This window comes from Asterias rubens, chromosome 12, assembly GCF_902459465.1.
Source record: "Asterias rubens chromosome 12, eAstRub1.3, whole genome shotgun sequence".
Classification (NCBI taxonomy): Eukaryota; Metazoa; Echinodermata; class Asteroidea; order Forcipulatida; family Asteriidae; genus Asterias; species Asterias rubens.
Window position 1 is genome coordinate 6784739 of NC_047073.1, and position 24900 is coordinate 6809638.

Here is a 24900-nt window from a genome sequence, read left to right on the forward strand (position 1 = left end):
ACAGTTTTCCAAAGCTAATATTTATTGCCTAAGAGTCTACAACTGAAGTTTGAACATTAGCTTTGTACTTTTTTAGATATGGGTTCACTTCCGGTTGACCCGGAAGTAAAGGTCAACATGGGGTCAAAGTTGTTTCAAACTAACCTTGAATGCCCAAGGAGTCTATAACTGAACCAAAATTGATAATCTGTTGTATAGTTCTTGAGATATGGTCCCACTTCCGGTTGACCAGGAAGTAGGGGTCAACTTGAGGTCACGGTTTTTTAAAGTTAATATTTTATGCCTAAGGAGTTTATAACTGAAAATATTTTGAAAATCTGCTGTATAGTTCTTGAGATATGGTGACACTTCCGGTTGACGCGGAAGTAGAGGTCAACTTGAGGTCACAGTTTTTTCAAATTAATCTCCAACCCCCAAGGAGTCTTTAAAAACAAACAGTTGAAAAGTCGGCCGTGAAGTTCTTGAGATGATGCTGCAAAGATTTCCTAATTAATATGCATATGAGGGTCACTGGTGGTTAATTAATAAATAATTTTAATATGTTTTATGATAGGAATTAAGCTAAACATCCTAAAGCTTCCATTTGATATTATTTTACGTCTTTAAAAACACATAATTAATTTGTAGGATACTCCTTTATTTTCCTACTCCTGCCGATAGGGGGCGCTCTTATGAGACATTTCAATTGCACGATTTCTGCACCGTAATTTCTGTATCTGACTCTGTATTTGAATGTGTACGTCGCAGAGACCAAAACTGTCACAAAATGTCAAGCTATAATTTCCCCTATAGAACACGTCCCAGTTTTATGGCTCTGTCTGCTTCAACCAAACTCTGCCCATTTGTTATACAACCACCATTCTCCGCTTACTGTGCAGGCGCTGAAATATCTGTACAATTAGTTCAAAGCAAAGATTACATATGATAAGTTTCCCTGCGCACAAGCAAAAATATCCCTGCTAAGCTGTGAAATATGCTTTAAGTAAACGATAATATCCGCGCTTCTGATGTGTCAATTCTTTGCTTACGCGTGAAGCAGAGTCAAATTGGACCAGATTCACAAGATTTCCCCTCATGTACTAACAATCTTTTTTGACTTTACATGTTTGAAGTGTAGGCCTTACCAAACCTACTAACAAGGCAAAATTACATGGTTCTCATGACCACCAAAGTCTGCGCTTACGATCACCATTTTCCGCTTTACTGTGATGTGCAAGCTTGGAAAATAATGTGCGAACTTGGAAGCACACAAACAAAAGAAATCCCTGCTATAAGCAGTCTATTTCGCTTGACGTAAGCGCAGAATTCAATGCTTCTGCAGAGCACTGAACCTTTTTCATTAAGCAAGTTCCCATCATGACTCGACAAGTCGAACCTCAAACCTAACTACGACACTTGTCGAGATAAAATACGGATTCTCAAGATTTGTGCCGCTATGTGCCGCAAGGGCAATATTAATTATGTTGCGAATGGGTGTGACTAGTGAAATTTACTACTCGACTAGTCGCACTTCAAACCTAACTACGACACTTGTCGAGATAAAGTACGGATTCTCAAGATTTGTGCCGCTATGCCGCAAGGGCAATATAAATTATGTTGCGAATATAAGCAACACAACTGGTTCACCAAACAGGTAGTCGGGACAAATTTTTAATTATGTTGCGAATGGGTGTGACTAGTGAAATTTACTACTCGACTAGTCGCACTTCAAACCTAACTACGACACTTGTCGAGAAAAAGTACAGATTCTCAAGATTTGTGCCGCTATGCCGCAAGGGCAATATTAAATATGTTGCGAATAGTAGTAAGCAACACAACTGGTTCACCAGACAGGTAGTCGGGACAAATTTTGTAGTCGATGTGTGGACACGATTATAACGGAGTAGAGAAAAACAGTAGTCGCGACTCAAATAATAATTTGTAGTCGCGACTTTAACACTAAAGCACACTAGTCGCCCCTGCCTACTTTTGTCACAAGTAAAGCACGGTTTTTCCTGCGAATGCAAATCAAATTTTTAAGTCACTGTTTTCGCAGTGAAAGTTTCGCAGGAGTTGAGCACAATTAGTCAACTGTAGCAAATTTTTTTATGCGAATTGTGACGTGAAGAACACATTCCCTGCTAAGCTGTAAAATACGCTTAGCGTAAGCACAGTTCCCTGATTACGTAAGCGCTGCGATTCTTTCCTTTAAAAGCCATTGGCCCAGGACCAAACTACATAATAGCTTTTTAAACACAAAAAGCAGCTTAACCATGCCTCATGTTCAAGTTGTGAATCCAGGTATTCTGCTAAATTTCTGCAATTTTGTAAAGCAAAATGTTTTGCCTGTTTATTATAAGCAGCTCTATAAAACTGAGCCACTCAACCACCAGAGAAACGTCAGCATAATAAAATCTCTGCTTTTGTATTCCTGTCAAAGAGTTTTTGTTTGTCATGGTCTAATTTCCGAACGTAACGCGAAATACTGGAATTAGTTTAGGCAAATGGTCCCCGGCGCGAACAAGGTGACTTTACCCGTAAATAATTCCAAATCCCGGGCGGTCTGTTTTCGTCGTCCACGCTCGTCGGCTGAAATGAACCCGGTCCACGACGCACCATGCTCAGGCTTGTCAAATTTTGGGAACAAGTTTAGACTTGTGCTAGTCGGTTACCGTAAGAAATCTATGTATATTGAACAAAAAAACGCAATAACACCGGTCGAAAATGGTGTAAGGACTTGGTCAAGTTAACAGTTTTACGATTTTGACTATTCAAATCAAGTTTTACGCCGTACCCATGATCTTTGAAAAAACTTCCCCGGAAATACAGGTTTTTTAAAATAATTACACTGTTTCTATAAGTTCTGATGCTTTTAAAATGACCATCAATAACATATATCTTAATCTAAAGCAATTTTGGGAAGTGTACAACATGTAATTTAATTTTAATCGAATAAATTATGTTTTGGAAAGCTGGGTTTGTTTACACTTCAAGAGACAATGTGTTTGTGCACAGACACAAAACGTGCATTACATGACGTCATGGTGACGTCGTCCAGAATTTTATGTCGGAAATCACATTAACAGGACCTGACTAGTGTATAGCTGAAAAAAGTTTCAGGATCGGATGAATACTTCTTGAGATATGACTGTCACAAAATTGGCTAATTAAATATTCACACCCCTGTAACGTGAATAATTAATTAAGAATTTTAATCAAACGACATTTAAAAAGTAAGTCAAATCATAGGCTTTCATGTGGTATATCATTTACTTGTTTCTTATAATGGTAAATTAATATTATGTTATTAAGAAAGTTCATGTGTTAAGTCAATGGGTTTTTGGTAGAAACAAAGAATAATAATAACTAGAGATAGTGATTGTTACTAACAATCACAGAGCTGTTCCGGTAATTTTGCTTAATTTCAAGCTTCAAGTAAAGATCAAATTATAGGTACATCGTTTCCTTTCAAAAGTCGCAAGTGTATCGAAGTTGCAAAAATTCACAAACATTACAACCTTATGACATATGATTAAGGAGATATGATTTTTTCAATGTTGGAGCTTCCTGTTGAGACCGGAAGTAAAGTTCAACATGGGGTCACGGTAACCCAAGGCTAATCTGCAATGCTGAAAAGGTTTATAACTGAAAAGAAATTGAAAATCGGTTGTTAAGTTGTTGAGATATGGTTCCACTTCCGGTTGACCCGGAAGTAAAGGTCAACATGGGGTCACGGTAACCCAAGGCTAATCTTCAATGCTGAAAAGGTTTATAACTGAAAAGAAATTGAAAATCGGTTGTGTAGTTCTTGTGATATGGTCCCACTTCCGGTTGACCAGGAAGTAGGGGTCAACTTGAGGTCACGGTTTTTTAAAGTTAATATTTTATGCCTAAGGAGTTTATAACTGAAAATATTTTGAAAATCTGCTGTATAGTTCTTGAGATATGGTGACACTTCCGGTTGACGCGGAAGTAGAGGTCAACTTGAGGTCACAGTTTTTTCAAATTAATCTCCAACCCCCAAGGAGTCTTTAAAAACAAACAGTTGAAAAGTCGGCCGTGAAGTTCTTGAGATGATGCTGCAAAGATTTCCTAATTAATATGCATATGAGGGTCACTGGTGGTTAATTAATAAATAATTTTAATATGTTTTATGATAGGAATTAAGCTAAACATCCTAAAGCTTCCATTTGATATTATTTTACGTCTTTAAAAACACATAATTAATTTGTAGGATACTCCTTTATTTTCCTACTCCTGCCGATAGGGGGCGCTCTTATGAGACATTTCAATTGCACGATTTCTGCACCGTAATGTCTGTATCTGACTCTGTATTTGTATGTGTGCGTCGCAGAGACCAAAACTGTCACAAAATGTCAAGCTATAATTTCCCCTATAGAACACGGCCCAGTTTTATGGCTCTGTCTGCTTCAACCAAACTCTGCCCATTTATTATACAACCACTATTCTCCGCTTACTGTGCAGGCGCTGAAATATCTGTACAATTAGTTCAAAGCAAAGATTACATATGATAAGTTTCCCCGCGCACAAGCAAAAATATCCCTGCTAAGCTGTGAAATATGCCTTAAGTAAACGATAATATCCGCGCTTCTGATGTGTCAATTCTTTGCTTACGCAGTGAAGCAGAGTCAAATTGGACCAGTTTCACAAGATTTCCCCTCATGTACTAACAATCTTTTTTGACTTTACATGTTTGAAGTGTAGGCCTTACTAACAGGGCAAAATTACATGGTTCTCATGACCACCAAAGTCTGCGCTTACGATCACCATTTTCCGCTTTACTGTGATGTGCAAGCTTGGAAAATAATGTGCGAACTTGGAAGCACACAAACAAAAGAAATCCCTGCTATAAGCAGTCTATTTCGCTTGACGTAAGCGCAGATTTCAATGCTTCTGCAGAGCACTGAATCTTTTTCATTAAGCAAGTTCCCATCATGACTCGACTAGTCGCACCTCAAACCTGCCTACGACACTTGTCGAGATAAAATATGGATTCTCAAGATTTGTGCCGCTATGTGCCGCAAGGGCAATATTAATTATGTTGCGAATGGGTGTGACTAGTGAAATTTACTACTCGACTAGTCGCACTTCAAACCTAACTATGACACTTGTCGAGATAAAATACAGATTCTCAAGATTTGTACCGCTATGTGCCGCAAGGGCAATATTAATTATGTTGCGAATAGTAGTAAGCAACACAACTGGTTCACCAAACAGGTAGTCGGGACATATTTTGTAGTCGATGTGTGGACACGATTATAACGGAGTAGAGAAAAACAGTAGTCGCGACTCAAATAATAATTTGTAGTCGCGACTTTAACACTAAAGCACACTAGTCGCCCCTGCCTACTTTTGTCACAAGTAAAGCACGGTTTTTCCTGCGAATGCAAATCAAATTTTTAATTCACTGTTTTCGCAGTGAAAGTTTCGCAGGAGTTGAGCACAATTAGTCAACTGTAGCAAAATTATTTATGCGAATTGTGACGTGAAGAACACATTCCCTGCTAAGCTGTAAAATACGCTGAGCGTAAGCACAGTTCCCTGATTACGTAAGCGCTGCGATTCTTTCCTTTAAAAGCCATTGGCCCAGGACCAAACTACATAATAGCTTTTTAAACACAAAAAGCAGCTTAACCATGCCTCATGTTCAAGTTGTGAATCCAGGTATTCTGCTCAATTTCTGCAATTTTGTAAAGCAAAATGTTTTGCCTGTTTATTATAAGCAGCTCTATAAAACTGAGCCACTCAACCACCAGAGAAACGTCAGCATAATAAAATCTCTGCTTTTGTATTCCTGTCAAAGAGTTTTTGTTTGTCATGGTCTAATTTCCGAACGTAACGCGAAATTCTGGAATTAGTTTAGGCAAATGGTCCCCGGCGCGAACAAGGTGACTTTACCCGTAAATAATTCCAAATCCCGGGCGGTCTGTTTTCGTCGTCCACGCTCGTCGGCTGAAATGAACCCGGTCCACGACGCACCATGCTCAGGCTTGTCAAATTTTGGGAACAAGTTTAGACTTGTGCTAGTCGGTTACCGTAAGAAATCTATCTATATTGAACAAAAAAACGCAATAACACCGGTCGAAAATGGTATAAGGACTTGGTCAAGTTAACAGTTTTACAATTTTGACTATTCAAATCAAGTTTTACGCCGTACCCATGATCTTTGAAAAAACTTTCCCCGGAAATACAGGTTTTTTAAAATAATTACACTGTTTCTATAAGTTCTGATGCTTTTAAAATGACCATCAATAACATATATCTTAATCTAAAGCAATTTTGGGAAGTGTACAACATGTAATTTAATTTTAATCGAATAAATTATGTTTTGGAAAGCTGGGTTTGTTTACACTTCAAGAGACATTGTGTTTGTGCACAGACACAAAACGTGCATTACATGACGTCATGGTGACGTCGTCCAGAATTTTATGTCGAAAACACATTAACAGGACCTGACTAGTGTATAGCTGAAAAAAGTTTCAGGATCGGATGAATACTTCTTGAGATATGACTGTCACAAAATTGGCTAATTAAATATTCACACCCCTGTAACGTGAATAATTAATTAAGAATTTTAATCAAACGACATTTAAAAAGTAAGTCAAATCATAGGCTTTCATGTGGTATATCATTTACTTGTTTCTTATAATGGTAAATTAATATTATGTTATTAAGAAAGTTCATGTGTTAAGTCAATGGGTTTTTGGTAGAAACAAAGAATAATAATAATAATAATAATAAAAAAAAATAATAATCTGGGCGAAAACAATAGCTGTTCCGACTGAAAGTTCGGAACAGCTAATAATAATAATAATAAAAAAAAATAATAATCTGGACGAAAACAATAGCTGTTCCGACTGAAAGTTCGGAACAGCTAAATACACTTTGTGACCAATCCGCAAAGGTTCCCAATTCCACACATTGCGAACGTAAAATTCCAATCCGCAAAGGTTCCCACTTCTCAGCGATTTGCTAAAGAAGGTACCAAACCATTTACAATTATTATGTAAATTCCTGCACTCATTGGCTGGAGAAATTCCGGGTCAATGAGGTTCCCACTTCCAGCGAGTTGCCAAGAAGGTACCAATTTAATTTACTTCTTTATATACAATCATATCACTTTATTACCACTTTCCTCACAGGCTTCCACGCCCATTAACTTGTTTATACAGGAAAAGCCTAAACTTACTGCTTTAAATTAATAAAGTCTCCAAGTTGTAAGATTATTTAGAGTCAACTCAATCTGTATCAAGTACGTTGTAATACCCTGGCCCTTACGTTAAACCCCAGGGAGGGAGGGAGGGAATTTTGCGAAACTACATCTACCTTAACTCCTTGGTGGCAGAATATTCAATGACGTTTCCAAGAAAGACGAGCACCCTTACCCCGAAATGCATTGCTTTGGTTGGTTGAAAAGAACAATGGAAACACGTCTGAATGCACCCTGACAATCACATTTGCTTAGCCCGACTGCAAAGATGCCAAGTTCAGAGGCCAGCTCTGTGTGAGATTTTTCGAAGCCTACCAGCATCTGAGCCTAAGCATCTGAACACACACAACTTCGTGTGAAAAGGGTGTTTTTCTTTTGTTATTATCTCGCAACTTCGACGACCAATTAAGCTCAAATTTTCACAGGTTTGTTATATTATGCATATGTTGAGATACAGCAAGTGAGAAGTGGTCTTTGACAATTACCAACAGTGTCCAGTGTCTTTAACAAGTAGGTTTTTATGCTAACAATTATTTTGAGTAATTACCAATAGTGTCCACTGCCTTAAGCGTGGTTGACAGCATTTCGATTCAGCAAAGCACAAATCACTTTGAGCTAATAACTCTAGTCCACAGTTTGGTTGACTCACCTCTAGTCCAAACACTATTTTCAAGCATTCCATGATGTTTATATGAGGGCAAGCCTTCCTCATCATCAGACAGAACAGCAAGTTGTAGCATTCCAATGTCAATACTCTCATGCTGCTGTATCTGTAACATGGCACAAAATTCTTAACGACTGTGTTTACATGTAATAGATGTTAAATTTGCATCGGTGATAAAGAATATTAATTTTGGTTTTTACCCATACACCGATGTGTGTTTATAGCACTGTATTCTCGGTACTTTCCAGAGTGCTGTAAAAAGTATCACAGGCATATTACTCTGGTTGGATTCGAACCCACGACCCGAGATTGCCCGGTAGCTAGAGGCAGTTCGAATCCTATGTTTTGGCAGAGGGTACAGCAACATACTTCAAATTTTCACAGGTTTGTTATTTTATGCATATGGCATCTTCTTTGAAATATGGACAATTTTACAACCTCAAATGTCATTTTTCAAATTTTTGTTGTTGACCTTTTCAGTTATTTCAAATAATTGTATACATATTGAGGTTTACTAAAATGTTCATATAAGGAGAGTTCAGTTAATTTTAATCGTGTAGTGTTCATTTTTAAAATGTAGAGTCTGCAGCAGTGAAATCTGTGGTTACATATATTTAATTCAAAACTAGCTTAAAGATGCTATGTCAGATTTATGCCGATTTTACCCCAAATTTTGATTTAAAATTCAATAGCTATTTTGATGGGGGTCGAGAAAGTTACAAGCTTTCATTTAAGCCATTGCTCGAAAAAGTCCGCCAATTATTAGTAGCAGTGAAATAAAGTGCTCAAAATTAGTTTTTGTCGGGATCCCGACAATATATCACGTGACCAATTCTTATGTGTTTTATAAGAAACGTTTTAAATTTTTGTCATGGTTCCTGACCATTAAAAGTAAAAGTTAAACTTGCTTTCGTTAGAGCGGGTGATACTCTTTGAAATACTATTCACTCAAAAAAATCTATTTTTTAATTTTGGGGCCAAAAATCTGACATAGCATCTTTAAAGGCAGTGTGGACACTATTCATGCTATTGGTAATTACTCAAAATAATTATCATCATAAAACCTTTCTTGATTATGAGTAATGGGGAGAGGTTGATAGTATAAAACATTGTGAGAAACAGCTCCCTCTGAAGCGACGTAGTTTTCGAGAAAGAAGTAATTTTCCTCGAATTTGATTTCGAGACCTCAAGTTTAGAACTTGAGGTCTCCAAATCAAGCATCAGAAAGCACACAACTTCGTGTGACAAGGGTGTTTTTTCTTTCATTATTATCGCGCAACTTCTGCGACCGATTGAGCTCAAATTTTCACAGGTTTGTTATTTTATGCATATGTTGAGATGCACCAAGTGAGAAGACTGGTCTTTGACAATTACCAAACGTGTCCACTTTTTAAGTAAATCACTAAGGAACATTCATTGTTTACTATAATGAGGCCCAACAGATTTGCTTTCAACTAAAATCAGTAAAAAATCAACAAAACACCAAACACAAAAAATATAAGCCTGACAGAGGAGGGCAAAAGGTTGACAGAAAAACAAAGCAAATATTGTCTGTAATTATTTTTTTTTTTCTGGCACAAGACTACTGTAATTTCTCTGACTATTGCAGCTTCTCATACCTAATATTTATCCAAATTAAAAACTTTGTCAAGTGTTAGGTAAAAAGCGTCAGTTTCGAACGTAATTTTTGACAGATTTTAAGTGACGATCGCCAAACAATGACAGATTTTCATGATGTTTCAGAAAATAGACAGACTTTACTGCAAAATGACGTTCCAGACTTTATTACCTTCGCGCAATCAACATCAAATGTACCTGAACGGAAGTTGATTTAGTTTCCAAAAACTAGCGTTCGGCAGAAAGTATTTCCGTTGTAAATCATCTGAAAGACGTTTTGGTTTTTCGTCTGGAGCTGTCCGATGGATTGTCGAACGTAAGTAAATGCTGACGTTATTTTCTTGACAGATTTATTTTATACGAGTATAAGATCGCGCAGAAAAACATGGGCTGATTGCGCATTCCGTGAAAACACTGGTAGGGTGCCTGACTACAAGCAGACATTTGAGGGGGTATGTCTCGTGTCAAAGGTCAACTTACAGGCCGATCGGAAAATTCATGAATGTCGCGCGGAAGTAAGTGACAGACAAGGAAAAATTACATCGCTGGAGATTTGAAACACCGATTACTCTGATAGTTGACCAGGTATCGCAGCAATCATTGTTACAAAATAATTAAGCTTGTACAAACCTAAAACTTACTATGTACACAGGCAATAGTGAGTACATGAAACCACCACTTTTTTGGTATAATGATGTCATTGATGACGTCATGACAAGGTTTTTTAAATTGAAAAATGACCGTTTGCTTGTTGCTGTATCTCAACAAATATAAAAGCTATGATGTTCATACTTATGCATCAGATAGATAAAGACTTTTCCAATATTTGAAAAGTTAATGCCAAAATCGTACGACCTTAACTTCCGGGTCGTTACCCTGGGTCAAAGTTCATCTTCATATTTTGTTTCATCCAAAAAAAAACTTTTGAGCTTATCTACACAATAACTCAAGATTGAGATCGATTTGAACCTTGAAACTCAACATATAGTTGAACCTTAGTATTTTGAAGACAACACAGGCCTAATTACGTCAAAATGATGTCATCGGGTATTAAATAACAATAAAACAACGTTTAAAATTTGTAAAAATCATATGGCGCGAAAGTTTTTGGGGGAATTCCCAACAGCGCTCTCTTTTAGCCCACCAAAGAGGGCGCTGTTGATTATCAAATCTGTGTACAGCATCAAGTGCAGGGGTGAGCTAGATTTTTAAAGGGCTTTCATAAGTTGCAAACAAAAAAACTGATGCCAATCTCACACAAACATATTGCATTTGTGAAGAAACAAGGCGTTAAAAAGTGTGATACAAGTTTAACTATAAAATAACAACACATTGTATAAAAAACATCTTTATGGTTCAATGTTTTTGAACTACGTCATCACGTAACGTCCAACCGAACACCGTGTTTTTGTAATTAACAAAAATTCTATGTCTAGTTATTATTTAAACGTGTTTTCATTGTATTTTATTTTCGAACTTTTTGAATGTCTTAAAAACTGGTTAATTCACGTGTTCCTTATTTTTGATATTTTGACGGAAAAACAAGACGAACGGAAAATTACAGATTTTTTTATTTTTTAAATTTTTTTTATTGTCGGACTTTGATTGTCTTTTGCTGTTAAATTATTTGTCAACATCCCCCAACACCTGCGCATTCAAAAGATAAATAAATGCCCTGCAAATATGAACTTTTGATCATTTAAATACCTCAATTATCTAACAGGTTGTTGAGGTCTGTCAAAAATGCTTACATCAGGGACTCAAAATCTTCTACCTTTTAATTTATTTGAAAGGCATGGGCCGTCAAAATTGTGTATGACATCTTGCTAGGCACCTCTTAGTTTATTACAATGTATAAATAAACAAAACAGCTTTCACTTATATGAAAATATCAGGGTCCGAATTTCAGACTTACAAATGGTCCATATAATAAGGAAGATGCCATATGTTGAGATACACCAAGTGAGAAGACTGGTCTTTGACAATTACTAAAGGTGCCCAGTGTCTTTGAGTTAAATTGCATCAATAACATGTAATAGAAAATATTAAATATAGCAACCATGTCTGAAAAAAAAAAAAAATCATGTCATGAATGAAATTACAATGACTTACATGTAAAACATAGTCTTCCATCAGGTTTGGAATCATTCTTCACCTTGCAAGGCTCCTGTAAGTTAACAACACATGTTGTATTTTTATTAAAGTAAGTAATACAATTGTATCCTTAAATAAAAAAGACACATAAACATACAACAATGACTTGTTACTGTATACTAAATTCTATTTAACTAATATTTGGGGTAATATTAAGTTATCAACAACTTACGAATGAAAAAAAAAATGAAAAAATCAGTGAATCCATATTTCATTATTGAGTTTCAAGGAGTGTCTATAAATACTGATTGTTTTTAGTGAACTTTGCACCCTGTAGATGCTGGGCTGTCCCGCGCTTTAGGCAAGCCTGATGGGCCTGCTGGCCGTGGCCTTTTTCTTGTCTTGCAGTTTCCCATGAACAAAAAATGCCTATTTAGTAGGCCTATTTAGTAGGCCTATTACCTAATGATTGTAGCCCAATGTTAATCTAGACATCACCATCCGTTTACCAATAGCAAAGAATATCCTGATAACAGGAAAATTGTGCACAATCAAAAACTAAATGATTTTTTTTAAAATCATTTATCCAACCATTTTACAATGACACTTACACTTCATCATGTGTTGAAATCTTAAATGTTTTGATTTTCTGTTGCACAAGATAATCAACTATTTACAGTGCCAATGCATGTACGACATTGGAGCGCCGCCATAAATTATGTTTTCAAACCTTTCATTGTCTGGTATTTTAATTGAATAGTCAGAAGCTAGTAATAGTATGGCGTGCAAAATAAATCACTAATCTCGTTCAATTGCTGTTAAAGTCACCTGGAAGTGGTATTTTGTCAAAATAAAGCTTTTGTCACTAAAAATGTGTTTTGATGAGTGGAATATGAATAAAAATTTAACTACGAGGTTTAAAAAACTTAGTTTCCATGTTATTTACAAATTTGAAAATAAGCCTGACCCAAGAGGGCGCTGTTCGTGACATCAATCGAGGCGCAATGAATCGCATGCAGTGCCAACACAAGATAGTGACGCTCAAAGTTGAAACAATACCTGATTTTTTTTCACGTTAGGCAAATGCTCCTTTAGGTTCGTTATGTCTTTCAGGTACCTTCTTCGACTTCCCCACTAGCTGGACAAATTGTTGGGATGGCGTCATGTTTTAGAAAAGAACTTTTCTCTTCATGTCAAAATGTGTAGTGAACTCCGGATTCTCGAAGCACGACGGCTTGAAGTGTTTGCTGCACAGCGCTGGAAAAGATGTCGGACCGGACCTCTTTGCAAACTGGCCCCATCTTTAGTTGTTTTGCTGCATCCAGCAGCAATACACCTGGTTGACATTGCCGGAAAAATGCAAGAAAAAAACTTTTTCGAATCGTACAAACTCACGACCAGGACTTGAATGTACTTGCACGTAAAGTCTGCCGCACACAACTTTAGTTTTTTTTTGTAACATACAAATCGTTAAAAACAATTCCACAAAAAATTATTTTATTGTTCAGGAACATATACTCTAATGTTTGAAGAAAAACAAATTCTATTTCCAGGTGACTTTAAACAAATTTAATTACATTTTTGCCCCAAGACATGGCTACAAGTTGGTTAGAATCCGGAGCTATCATGATGACAGTAAAACACCCAAATCCCCTTAAATTGAAGCACACACACTTTTAAAAAAACACTTCGTTTTCCCCCATTTCATCATAGAGTTAGACCCTATTATATTTTTTAAGGTCATAATATATATGGGGAGCCAATAAGTAGGTGGCCCCCTGCTGCAGCATATCCTTTCCAAAAAGCATGACCAACGATGTGCAACAAATTGGAGAAAATAACACCCAATTGTTTGAGTATTGTTATTATAGATGTTAAATTTGCATCGGGGATAAAGAATATTAATTTTGGTTTTTTGAGTATTGTTGTTGTAAACTTGTATCGTAGGAGGTCCTGTTTTCAAGGTGTCCCTAAAATCGTGGCAAATCTTTTACTTCTCTGTGCGTGATGTAATCAGTCCCTAGATAAACAAAAATTGGTTTTATTTGCCAAAGAGTCTCTTCTCCCTTGACCAAAACTTAGAAACACGTAAGGCTCCACTGGTTATTTGCACTTGTAAATGCAAAAAGTTTGGTATTCTAGGCATTTCTACAAGGTACAAAAATATGTCATAATGTTGAGGTCATTTAAAAAAAAATTGCCCACCGAAAAAGTTTCATCAAACATTATTTCAATTCACAATTCACGAAGATCAAATCATGTGACTAAACATTTTGCTGAGCATTCTGAAAAAAAAACACACAGGCTTAAACAAGCCATGTGCCTTATATTATTTTCTAATATTTTGTGAGATTTTTTTTTTTAACCCTCATATCAATATTATTATAAATATTAAAATTTAAACATCGGCTTGGTGATTCAATTATCACTTTTTATATATACGCTTTATTATAAATATTATGGGGAAAAAATATATGAAAAAAATTAATAAAAATCAGATTTGAAAGCCAATAATTATTCACACTTTATTTAATTTTTTATTTGTTTTATTTTTTGCAAATTACCATGGTAATTTTTCAAATGTATTTTGAATAAAATGAAGGCAACTTCTGGCTGTCATACACAGAGTCTCACAGAACACTTGTAGTCACTGCAGATGTTTCTTCCACGTATGGCTTCACCGGGAAACCATTTTCTCGTTTACCTTGAAAACGGGAAACAAAATAGGGGGCCAAAGCCAAAAGTGGTCATCCTGAGCTATAAATTTTCAAGTCTTTCTTTTGGGTGAAATAAGTATGTAGCTATGTAGAGTAATATCTAAAGTTACAGGATTAAAAAAAGAAAATGAGATAAAGTCTCCTATAATGCTAATTATGAAGTGATTTTAACGAGAAACGAGCGCTTAGAGTGCGACAGGACGGAATGACTAATTAAAACTATATAATAACTTAATTAACAGATTTATCAGTTTTTTTATTTTTTTATATAGACTAGCTGGTCATGGAGCACATGTATCTAAACCAAATACTTTAAATAATTTTTTTAATTTATGCAAACATGCAAATCTTAAGTATCAATTCCATCCTGTCGCATTTTTTAATCTATTAATAAATATTCAAATGCTTAATTTTGTATTTATTTGTATGAATTCTTCCAAATTATGAATGACAAGTGTGTTTGACACTTTAAGCATTATTGCTTTCAATTAATTCCTCCAATTAACTAAATGAGGCAATCCGTAGTGTTCAAAACAGGACAAAAACAAGTGCTACAGGACGGAAATAGGTGCGACAGGACGGAAAACAAGTGCGACAAATCCTCAATCAATGTCTAATGAACACTCAAGTCAAAACACCTTTGAAAAAATATTTTTGAAGAAAAAGGACAAAAACTTACCAGATCCCGGAGCGATTTCCCAAGTTTATATATTTTGAACTTGTCGCATCGCTTTGTAACACTTTATTTAGGCACAACGCCTGACTTGCCAATAACTGGCAAAAAAATCCTGGATCTAAACAATACTGTCCGAATGTTAACGACAACACGTTCGGAACATTTCGGATAACTTCGAAAGAGGAGGAATTCCTCCTCTTCACGTGATTTTGGGTGATACCGGACCCTAAATTCGACAGAGCCTAGTCGGAGATTTTTGGGTCTGAGAACCAGACTACAACTTTGATTCCCCTTTACCGCGAGATTGTGCAAGCTGCACCAGTGACAGAAGCTATGCAGTTTAAACACGGTCTGTATTTTCATCAGGCTTAATCATGCTGAGAATAAAGTTTCCCGTCGATGGTTATGCTCAAATATTTATAAAATGATCGATTTTTGGTACTAATCACTAGTGCATTATTATGCCAACATTCAAATGAGTCAAAGAAACATCGAAAGTTCAAAACAAAATTACTATCTGCTAGATTGAGTTTCATTCTGCTGCAGTCACTAGATGGATTATCACGTGAGGTGGTTACTATTTGGGATTGTATGGTGTGCCATCAACAAATTTTTGAATTAACTGCATGTACTGTAATAAATTCCGATAATCGTAATAAATATTATGTCTACATTAAAGAGAAAATATCATAGATTGGTTTCTTATCTCCTGAAACCAAACATTACTGGTCTGAAATGGGGGCAAACGGATTGTTATGAAGTGTGTGTGCTTCAAGGGGGGGGGGGGTGTTTTACTTTCATGCCTTATGATATCTCTGAATTCTAATATAGTAGCCATAATGCCTTTGGACAAAAATGTAATTGAATTTGTTTAGTAGTATTTGAATAATATTTTTGATTTATTTTGCACGCCATACTAGCTTCTGAATATTCAATAATATACCAACCAATGAAAGGTGTGAAAACATATGACTTGGCTCCAATGTCGTGCATGCATAATCACTTATTAATGGCGGACTGTCTCTCGCAACGTAAAATCAAAACTTTAAAAATTTCAACACACCATGAAGTGAAAGTGTTATGTTAAAAAATTGGATAGATGATTTGAACAAAAAATATTTAGTTTTTGATTGTGAACAATTTTCCTGTTATCCTACTGAAAACACATGCCACCAGGATATTAGTGTTAATGGCGGACTGTCTCTCGCAACGTAAATAAAACCAAAACTTTAAAAATGTCCACACACGATGAAGTGTAAGTGTAATTGTTAAAAAATTGGATAGATGATTTGGAAAAAAAACCATTTCGTTTTTGATTGTGAACAATTTTCTTGTTATCCTACTGAAAACACATGACACCAGGATAAAATACCGTGAAAACTGATACATAGGTAGTGGTATGAGGAGGATAAAACCCAAAGTAAAGCTTTTTTATGGATGAGTGAGTGAATGCTTAAATTGGGTTAAACCCTGGAGGAAAGGGGTTCGGCATCAACCATGTTCAACGTTACCTTCAAACCGGACAGTCGGGAGAGTGAAAAGAGCAGAGAAGGATCGTCGAGACTTCCGATGCTCTCTCTGGCTAGCTGGCTGCCGGCCCTGCCATCACCATCTCTGGCGGATGCATGCTGCGCGCATTCGCAAAATAAGTTTTCCGGGGGAGGAGGAGACGCGATCCGCTGTTCCGTCGTCCCAACTTGAGAGTGTGGACGCAGCAGTTTTGGGACGGTCGTCGGTAGATGTTACGTGCGTGTCCGAAACGACGACTTCGGCTACAGCTACGTCTAGATCAGCGCGTCTACCAGTGTTGAAGAATAGGCAGACGCGCGCGATCTAGCCGTAGCTGTAGCCGAAGTCGCCGTTTCGGACACGGCCATACGCAGGAGTCGATCGCTACTCTCGAAAGGTAGTCTTGGTTCCAAGACCATTGGTGTTGCGCGGTCACACACAACCAACGTTCCGATCTAGCCCCCCTATGCACGGCAAAAACTGTACGCTCTTTTGTAATGAACGAACGCTAGCGGGCGCTCTGTTTGATTTAGATCTCCACCACCAAGGTCTTGGAAATTTGCAACGACGGGTCTTAACTTTTTTATTGTTTTTCGGCAAATCTCCCCCCGACTTTCCGGTGGAGCCAATCAGAGGCTGCGTTGCGGTTGGCTCATGAATATTAATCAGTGTGCGTTGCATGACTTTTGCTATATGACTCTGCATGTGTGTGTGGGTATACGTTTTTATCGGACTATAACATTCAGATCAGTAGGATTTGAAACTTTGCATGGTGGAAATACGATGTTTGCGGTAACACCACAAACCTTTTTATGTATAATATCTAAATCCAGATACTGCATTGCCATGATGCAGTTTGAAATGCGATCGTGGCGTTATGCTCCCGACGTGCCAGGGCCCAATTTCATGAAGCCTGTATTGGCACAACAATTTGCTTAGCACAAAATACTATTGCTTAGCAGAAACTGGTTACCAGCCAATTTTTAATTAAATTTGAAATGTTGTAGACTTGTGGCTTATGCCCAACTAATATTTTGGATAGTAAAGAAATTTTGTACAGTATTTTCTGCCAAACAGATAACTGGTGGGCCCTGTGTTATTGACAGTGAAAGTTTTTAATCTTGGGGGAAGGAAATCTTGAGGGATTCAAAAGCGTCCTTGTGAGAACGTATTTTGAAACGTAAGCGTAGCTGCAGATCTTGGAATGTAAGCGTAGCTTGACTCGGGATTGAAAGTGTACCTTTTGATATTATAGCATAACCTAAACGTATCTTGGAGTGTATAAGCGTAGCAAGTAGCTGCGTAGCTTGGAACGTAACAATATCTTTTGAAGCGTAAGCATATCTTGGAACGTAAACGTAGCTGCGTATCTTGGAACGTAAGCGTAACTTGACATGGGGTTGAAAGCGTACCTTTTGATATTATAGTGTAACTTGAAGGAACGTAGACCTAAGCGTGTCTTGGAACGTAATTGTAGCTGCGTATCTTGGAACATAAGCGTAACTTGACATGGGATTGAAAGCGCACCTTTTGATATTATAGCATAACTTCAAGGAACGTAAGCAGATCTTGGAATGTAAGCAGAGCTGAGCAGCTGCGTAGCTTGGAACGTTGACATATCTTTTGGAACGTGCGCATATCTTGGAACGTAAGCGTAGCATCTTGGAACGTAAACGTAGCTGCGTATCTTGGAATGTAAGCGTAGCTTGACTCGGGCTTAAAACGTACCTTTTGATATTATAGTGTAACTTGAAGGAACGTAGACCTAATAGCGTATCTTGGAACAGAAACATAGCCGAGTAGCTGCGTAACTTGGAACGTAACCATAAAATATCTTTTGGAATGTAGTCGTAACCATATCTTTTGGAACAACTCATGAGAAATTGCGAATGATTGATTGTTGAGTGGCGACTACTGCTATTCAACTCACTTGGTTAATCGTGCGGCTAAGACTACGTACTATAGAAGTAGTTGTGATCAAATTCCTGCTTGGTATAACCACTTTTGTCGCTCATGACTATTCACAAAAACCTTTTACAAAACACAACCAGACGTCAGTGACACAATCTTTCAATCATTTCAGCACGAGTTTTACTTTATTCAGTGTGCCTTCGGCAAACAATAATTTGTCACGATGCATCTGGGGCAACGGGAGTATTCGCGACTAGTATCGAAGTCGCAGTTATTTGAGATAGTCGGGTCATAAATTCCACTAGTTGCCCAATTTAATCAACCTCAAAAATAACTCTTTATTCACAGAATTAAAAAATAATACTTTGTTTGACAAAATTATGCTTTGAGGGAATTTTGTTTTATCATTATTTTTATTTCAACCTTTTATAAAAAAATCTCATAATTTTAAGCTACTCACACAATAACACTGTCAATATAACAAAATGCGGTATTCCTTTCATATCATCAAAAATCAAAATTACCTGAAACCTCATAACAAAAAAGAAATTAGGGAGCCATGAAACAAAATGGAGCATATTGGAACGTTGCGATCATAAGAAACAACGGATTCGACACGACCCGACTGACAAACCCACGATGACAAACATGTACTTTTATGTTTGGCTCCCAACCCTTCCCAAGCTCACGGCGAGACCCGCAAGCTGGGAGTTCATAGCGCCCGGGATTACACCTCCAACCCCCACGAGACACGGCATGGACGGTACGTGATATTCCCCAAGGCTTATACGTTCCGATTGCTCCACGCCGTGGGGCCATACAAGCGTCCGTTCACGGACTCTCTGAATGCTAATCTTACGTTCAATTTTTTTACCATTATTTACGATTTCAAATCGTCATGTATCTATAATCTGAATTTATAGGTAGTCTATACTTGAAATTTCACTGTTTTCCTTTAATAGGCCTAATGACCACGGAATCACTTTGAGCAAAGATTATAGAGCGCCGATCATATTGACCTTTGACTCGATCTAGCTTGAACTAGTCATCTTCAATTCGTCACGTGATATGAATATCGCATACATTACATAGTCTGGCCACGCCTTCAATTTGCAAATGTCCAAGACCATAGACCTTTTCGCAAATACTGGGGCGCGCGCGTAAAGCTTGGAATTAGGTGCATTGTGGTCTAGCTGGTATCCAAATTTGATCCATATCTATCCCACAATGCACCTCATTCCACAGTCTGCGCTTGCGCATTGGTATTTGCGATAAGGTCTATGGTGGAGATCTAAATCAGAGAAACAGAGCGCCCGCTAGCGTTCGTTCATTACAAGAGTGTACAGTTTTTGCCGTGCATAGATCGGAACGTTGGTTGTGTGTGACCGCGCAACACCAATGGTCTTGGAACCAAGACTACTCGCTCGAAAGAAGGATCCGATGTTATCGGTAGTCGTCAAACGGAGCAGTAATACGTAGACTCGCTACCATTCCTTGAGCTTTTTCTCCCTAAGATTTGTTTGTGTATTTTTGTATGGTAGATATACCGATGTTTTGGAGTTTCGTTCTTTAGTTCAGACATTTATTAGGTGTTCGTGCATGCACGAACACCTATTGTTATTGCTCTGTTTTTTTTTTCTTCTCCATCTTCCTTCTTCTTCCCGTCAACTCTTATCTACAGCATAACTCAAGATTCAAGCCAAACTGAACCTTGAAACTCACCAGACAATTGAACCTCAATACGAAGACGGCACAGATTTCATTACGTCATGATGACGTCATTAGGTGTCAAAAGTACAGGGTTTTTAAAGTTGAAAAGGGACCATTTTCGTTTTGCTGTATCTCAACGAATATGAAAGCTATGATGTTCAAAGTTTTCGCATCTGATAGACCAAGACTGGGTCAACATTTGAAAAGTTAACGTCAAAATCGTACGACCTTAGCATCCGGGTCGTTACCCTGGGTCGAAGTTCACCTTCGGATTTTTTTCGTCAAAAAACAACTTTCGAGCTTTTCTACGGAATAACTCAAGATTGAGATTGAATGGAATGTTGAAACTCAACAGTTAGTTGAACCTCAGTATCAAGACAACACATACTTAATTACGTCATTATGACGTCATCGGGAATTGAATTACGTTAGATCAAAGTTTAATATTTGTAAAAATCATAACTCAAAAACTATGATTCGGATTTTGACAATCTACACATCATCGGATAGATAATTAAAAGTTGGACAAATGCTTCACAGAACACGTAAAATATTTTTAATACTTCTAGCGCAAAACAAAATTTGAAAATTTCATAAAATCTTATCGTATTCATGTTTTTAAAACTACTGATCATTTCAACGTAATTTTTGTTTCAGATTGTAAAACAGCCATCCCGCTCAATCTTTTGCACAGAAATAACAAAATTTGGACCTTTACATCAGTCGAAAAGGGACGTCAAAGCACCTGTTGACCCACGCGTTTACCCCATTTTGATCAACAACGCACGTTATGTACGCTATGCAGTGCAAGCGCGGGAATTCCCAAAAGTGCTCTCTTTAGTCCAGCGAAAGAGGGCGCTGTAACGTTTTTAGTAACATCGAGCGCTGAGTGAATCACGGTGAATCGCAATAGTTGAGTAATAATGAACAACGTCTCGCACCAAAACTACAAGTAGGAATACATATGCATTGATGTTATAAGATACATTATACACCTTCAGATAGTCCATCACATAATTATAAAATGTTTACAAGTCATACATCAGCTGAAAGGTTTTAATGAACTAGTCAGGATCTACACAACTGAAATCAGTTTAAACTTGGCTTCTTGTTCAAACCAGAGGTTGAAAATAATTGGTCAAAGAAAAATAATTTCACAACCACACATTTGATTTTTTATATATTTATACGTCATTGGGTAGGTATGTAACAACTTAAGAAACGATACACAACATTGACTATTAAACCTTGACCTCCAGTTAAACAGGAAGATGCAGTTAATTATTTGAAAAAATATTACCCCAGAACCAGAAATTAGTTGTTTATTATCTGAACGTCGTCAGATAAGGCTTTGAAAAACATTACTAACGCTATAATTTGTGACCTGACAAAATTGTCTTCCGGTTCAAACCGGATGTTTAATATTTGAAAAAAATCATAACATCTGAACCAGACATTGGATTTTTTCAATCTATGCATCATCTGAAAGGTCTTAATAGACTTATCACGTGCTATACAATATGCGACCCTGTTTGACCTTGACTTCCAGTTAAAGTTGGAAACTGATATATAATGTTTGAAAAATTAAAAAATCCTAAACCACATGATTTGATTTTTATCATCTATACGTCAAAAGAAAGAACTCAAAAGACATCACCAACGCTACCAAGTGTGACCTCATTTGACAGTACCTTCCGGTTCAAAACGGAAGTTGAAACTTTATATTTGAAAAAATCATAACTTCTAAACCAAATATTGGATTTTTACAACCCATCCATCATTTAAAAGGTCTTAATAAACTTATACGCTACAATAAAAAGTAACCCCTATTTGACCTTTTATCCGATGCAAACCGGAAGTTGGTGTTTACTCCTTAACCAGTCATTGGATTGATGAGGTAAATGTTGTCACCAATTCATTCACTCACTCACCACGAACACCTTGTTTTTGTAGTAAACAAAAACTGTACATGTACCTCTAGTTTAATTTATTTTTATTCACTACCATTAATATACAAAGGGGTCATGTTTTATTGCTGATTTTTAAAGTTTATTTCAAGATTTGTATATTATAACAAAGCAATGCGTAGCCACAGAAAACGAACTCTTCATCAACTAAAAGTAACGGTTTATCAGTACGGTATCCTTCAAATTAAGCCAATCAAAGACTGCCATTCCCTATACAAAGGATTCATGTAGCATTACTGATTTTATTGTATTTTTATAAAGCTCCATTATATTTATTTCAGATTTTTGAAAATTTAAGACCACGAGTCCCTTTGCAGCAAACTGTGTGTGTGTACAACCATGGAGATACAACACTGCTGTGTGTACAGTTTACGATTTCATCAACGCCACGTGTCGATTTGTAAAACAGTTTATCAATATGGTATCATTCAAATTATACCAATCAAAGACTGTCATTACCTAAACAAAGCGGTCATGTAGCATTACTGATTTTATCATAATTTTATAAAGCTCCGTTATATTTATTTCAGATTTTTGAAAATTAAAGACCACGAGAGTCTGTGCGCGTGTACTACACTGCTGTGTGCACATTCTAAGATTTCATTAACGCCACGGGTATGGCAAGCCATATGCCCAATAGATCGATAAACACTGTTTATCGCCGATAAACACTGTTTTTCGACCGATAAACACTGTTTTTCGAGATAAACATCGTTTATCAATAATTGATAAACACTGTTTATCGAAAAACTATTTATCAAGCGATAAACACAGTTTTTCAAGGTGATAAACACAGTTTTTGGATAAACACTGTTTCTGATAAACACTGTTTATCAAAAAACTATGTTTATCAAGCGATAAACAGAGTTTTTCGAGGTGATAAACAGAGTTTTTCGATAAACACTGTTTATCAAGTGATAAACACGGTTTATCAAAAAACGGTGTTTATCGGGACGATAAACAGAGTTTTTCGATAAACACAGTTTATCACTTGATAAACAAGGTTTTTTGATTTTTGATAAACAGTTATTCGCCAACGCCAAATGCTCAATAATTCGATAAACTCTGTTTATCACTTGATGAAGAGTTTTTCGATAATCTCTGTTTATCACTTGATAAACACAGTTTCGGCGATAAACATAGTTTTCGATAAACTGTGTTTATCAGTCGATAAACAGAGTTTTTCGAAAAACAGTATTTATCACTTGATAAACAGTGTTTATCACTAATTATTGGGCATCTGGTGTCAGCGTAATAAACATAGTTTTTCGATAAACAGTGTTTATCAGTCGATAAACAGTGTTTATCACTTGATAAACACTGTTGATCGAATTATTGGGCATCTGGTGTCGGCGTAAAAGTGTGTTTATCAGTCGATAAACAGTGTTTATCACTTGATAAACACTGTTTATCACTTGATAAACACTGTTTATCACTTGATAAACACTGTTTATCACTTGATAAACACTGTTTATCACTTGATAAACACTGTTTATCGAATTATTGGGCATCTGGCGTCAGCGTGAAACTGTGTTTATCAGTTGATAAACACAGTTTTTCTCGATAAACAGTGTTTATCAACTGGGCTTCTGGCGTCCGCGTAAAACTGTGTTTATCGACCGATAAACACTGTTTTTTGATAAACCGTGTTTATCACTTGATGAACAGTGTTTATTGAAAAACTCTGTTTAACACCTCAAAAAACTTTGTTTATCGCTTGATAAACATAGTTTTTCGATAAACAGTGTTTATCAGTAGATAAACAGTGTTTATCCTGTTGATCACCTCAAAAAACTTTTGTTTATCGCTTGATAAACATAGTTTTCGATAAACAGTTTTTATCAATTGATAAACACTGTTTATCTCGAAAAACAGTGTTTATCGATCGACAAACAGCGTTTATCGGCGATAAACTGTGTTTATCGGTGATAAACAGTGTTTATCAAATTATTGGGCATATGGCTTGCCATAGGAGGGGCAAGGGGGGGGGGGGGGTAGAGCGATCGGCGTGTGAAGGATGGATTCTTTATTTTTTGCAAACACAGGTCTATCAACTTCGAGGGGCTACACAGGATAAAGGCCTAAGTACTTTTAATTGTAACAACAAAAAATGTAGCAAAATAGGTATTGGTTTTATCAAACCATAATATGAATGGAAACGAATTGACCCTAATTTATGATTCCTGCATGGATGATTTTTCCATGGAGGAATGTTCCTATTTCTCTATGAATGTTCTCAACTAAGAAGAAAGAATTAACAACAGCACAGAACAATACATTCATAAAAGTTGTTTGTATCAAATATTTATAATGGAAAATACAGGATGTTTTCTTGATATGAGGGGGTTTGTTTACCTGTAATAAAATATGTTGTCTGGGATCCTTCTTCAATAAGGCCACACCCCAAGAGCTACTAAAGCTGATACTGAAAAACATAATTTCTATACAAAACTTTATTACTCAATCAAGTTATGTTTGTTAGTAAGAAAAGCTCTCAAGTCATTATGATTTATTTATGAATATGCGGCGCGATGTCCATCTACCGTCTGAAATTCCAAGACAATAAGCAAATGTCTTTATTTTAAAGGCACTGGACACATTGGTAATTACTCAAAATAATTGTCAGCATAAAAACTTTCTTGGTAACGAGCAATGGGGGAGAGCTGTTGATAATGATAGTGTAAAACATTTTGAGAAACGAGTCCCTCTGAAGTAACATAGTTTTTTTAGATAGAAGTAATTTCTCACTAAAATATTTGAATTGAATTCAAGAACCATCAGCTGAGGTCTCAAATTCAAGCATCTCAAAGCACACATCTTGTTCA

At 36.6% G+C, this 24900-nt stretch overlaps 1 protein-coding gene across 1 annotated transcript in view; it reads right to left on the reverse strand.

The window, feature by feature from the left end:
• LOC117297638 overlaps positions 1-16705 on the reverse strand; it is a 44812-nt gene extending 28107 nt beyond the window's left edge. Inside the window, exons 1-2 of the mRNA XM_033780776.1 lie at positions 16490-16705; positions 11604-11658 (exon numbers count right to left, since the gene is read on the reverse strand). The gene's annotated coding sequence lies outside the window, so the exon portion shown is untranslated. The remainder of the gene's footprint in view (positions 1-11603; positions 11659-16489) is intronic.
• Positions 16706-24900: the final 8195 nt, after the last annotated feature.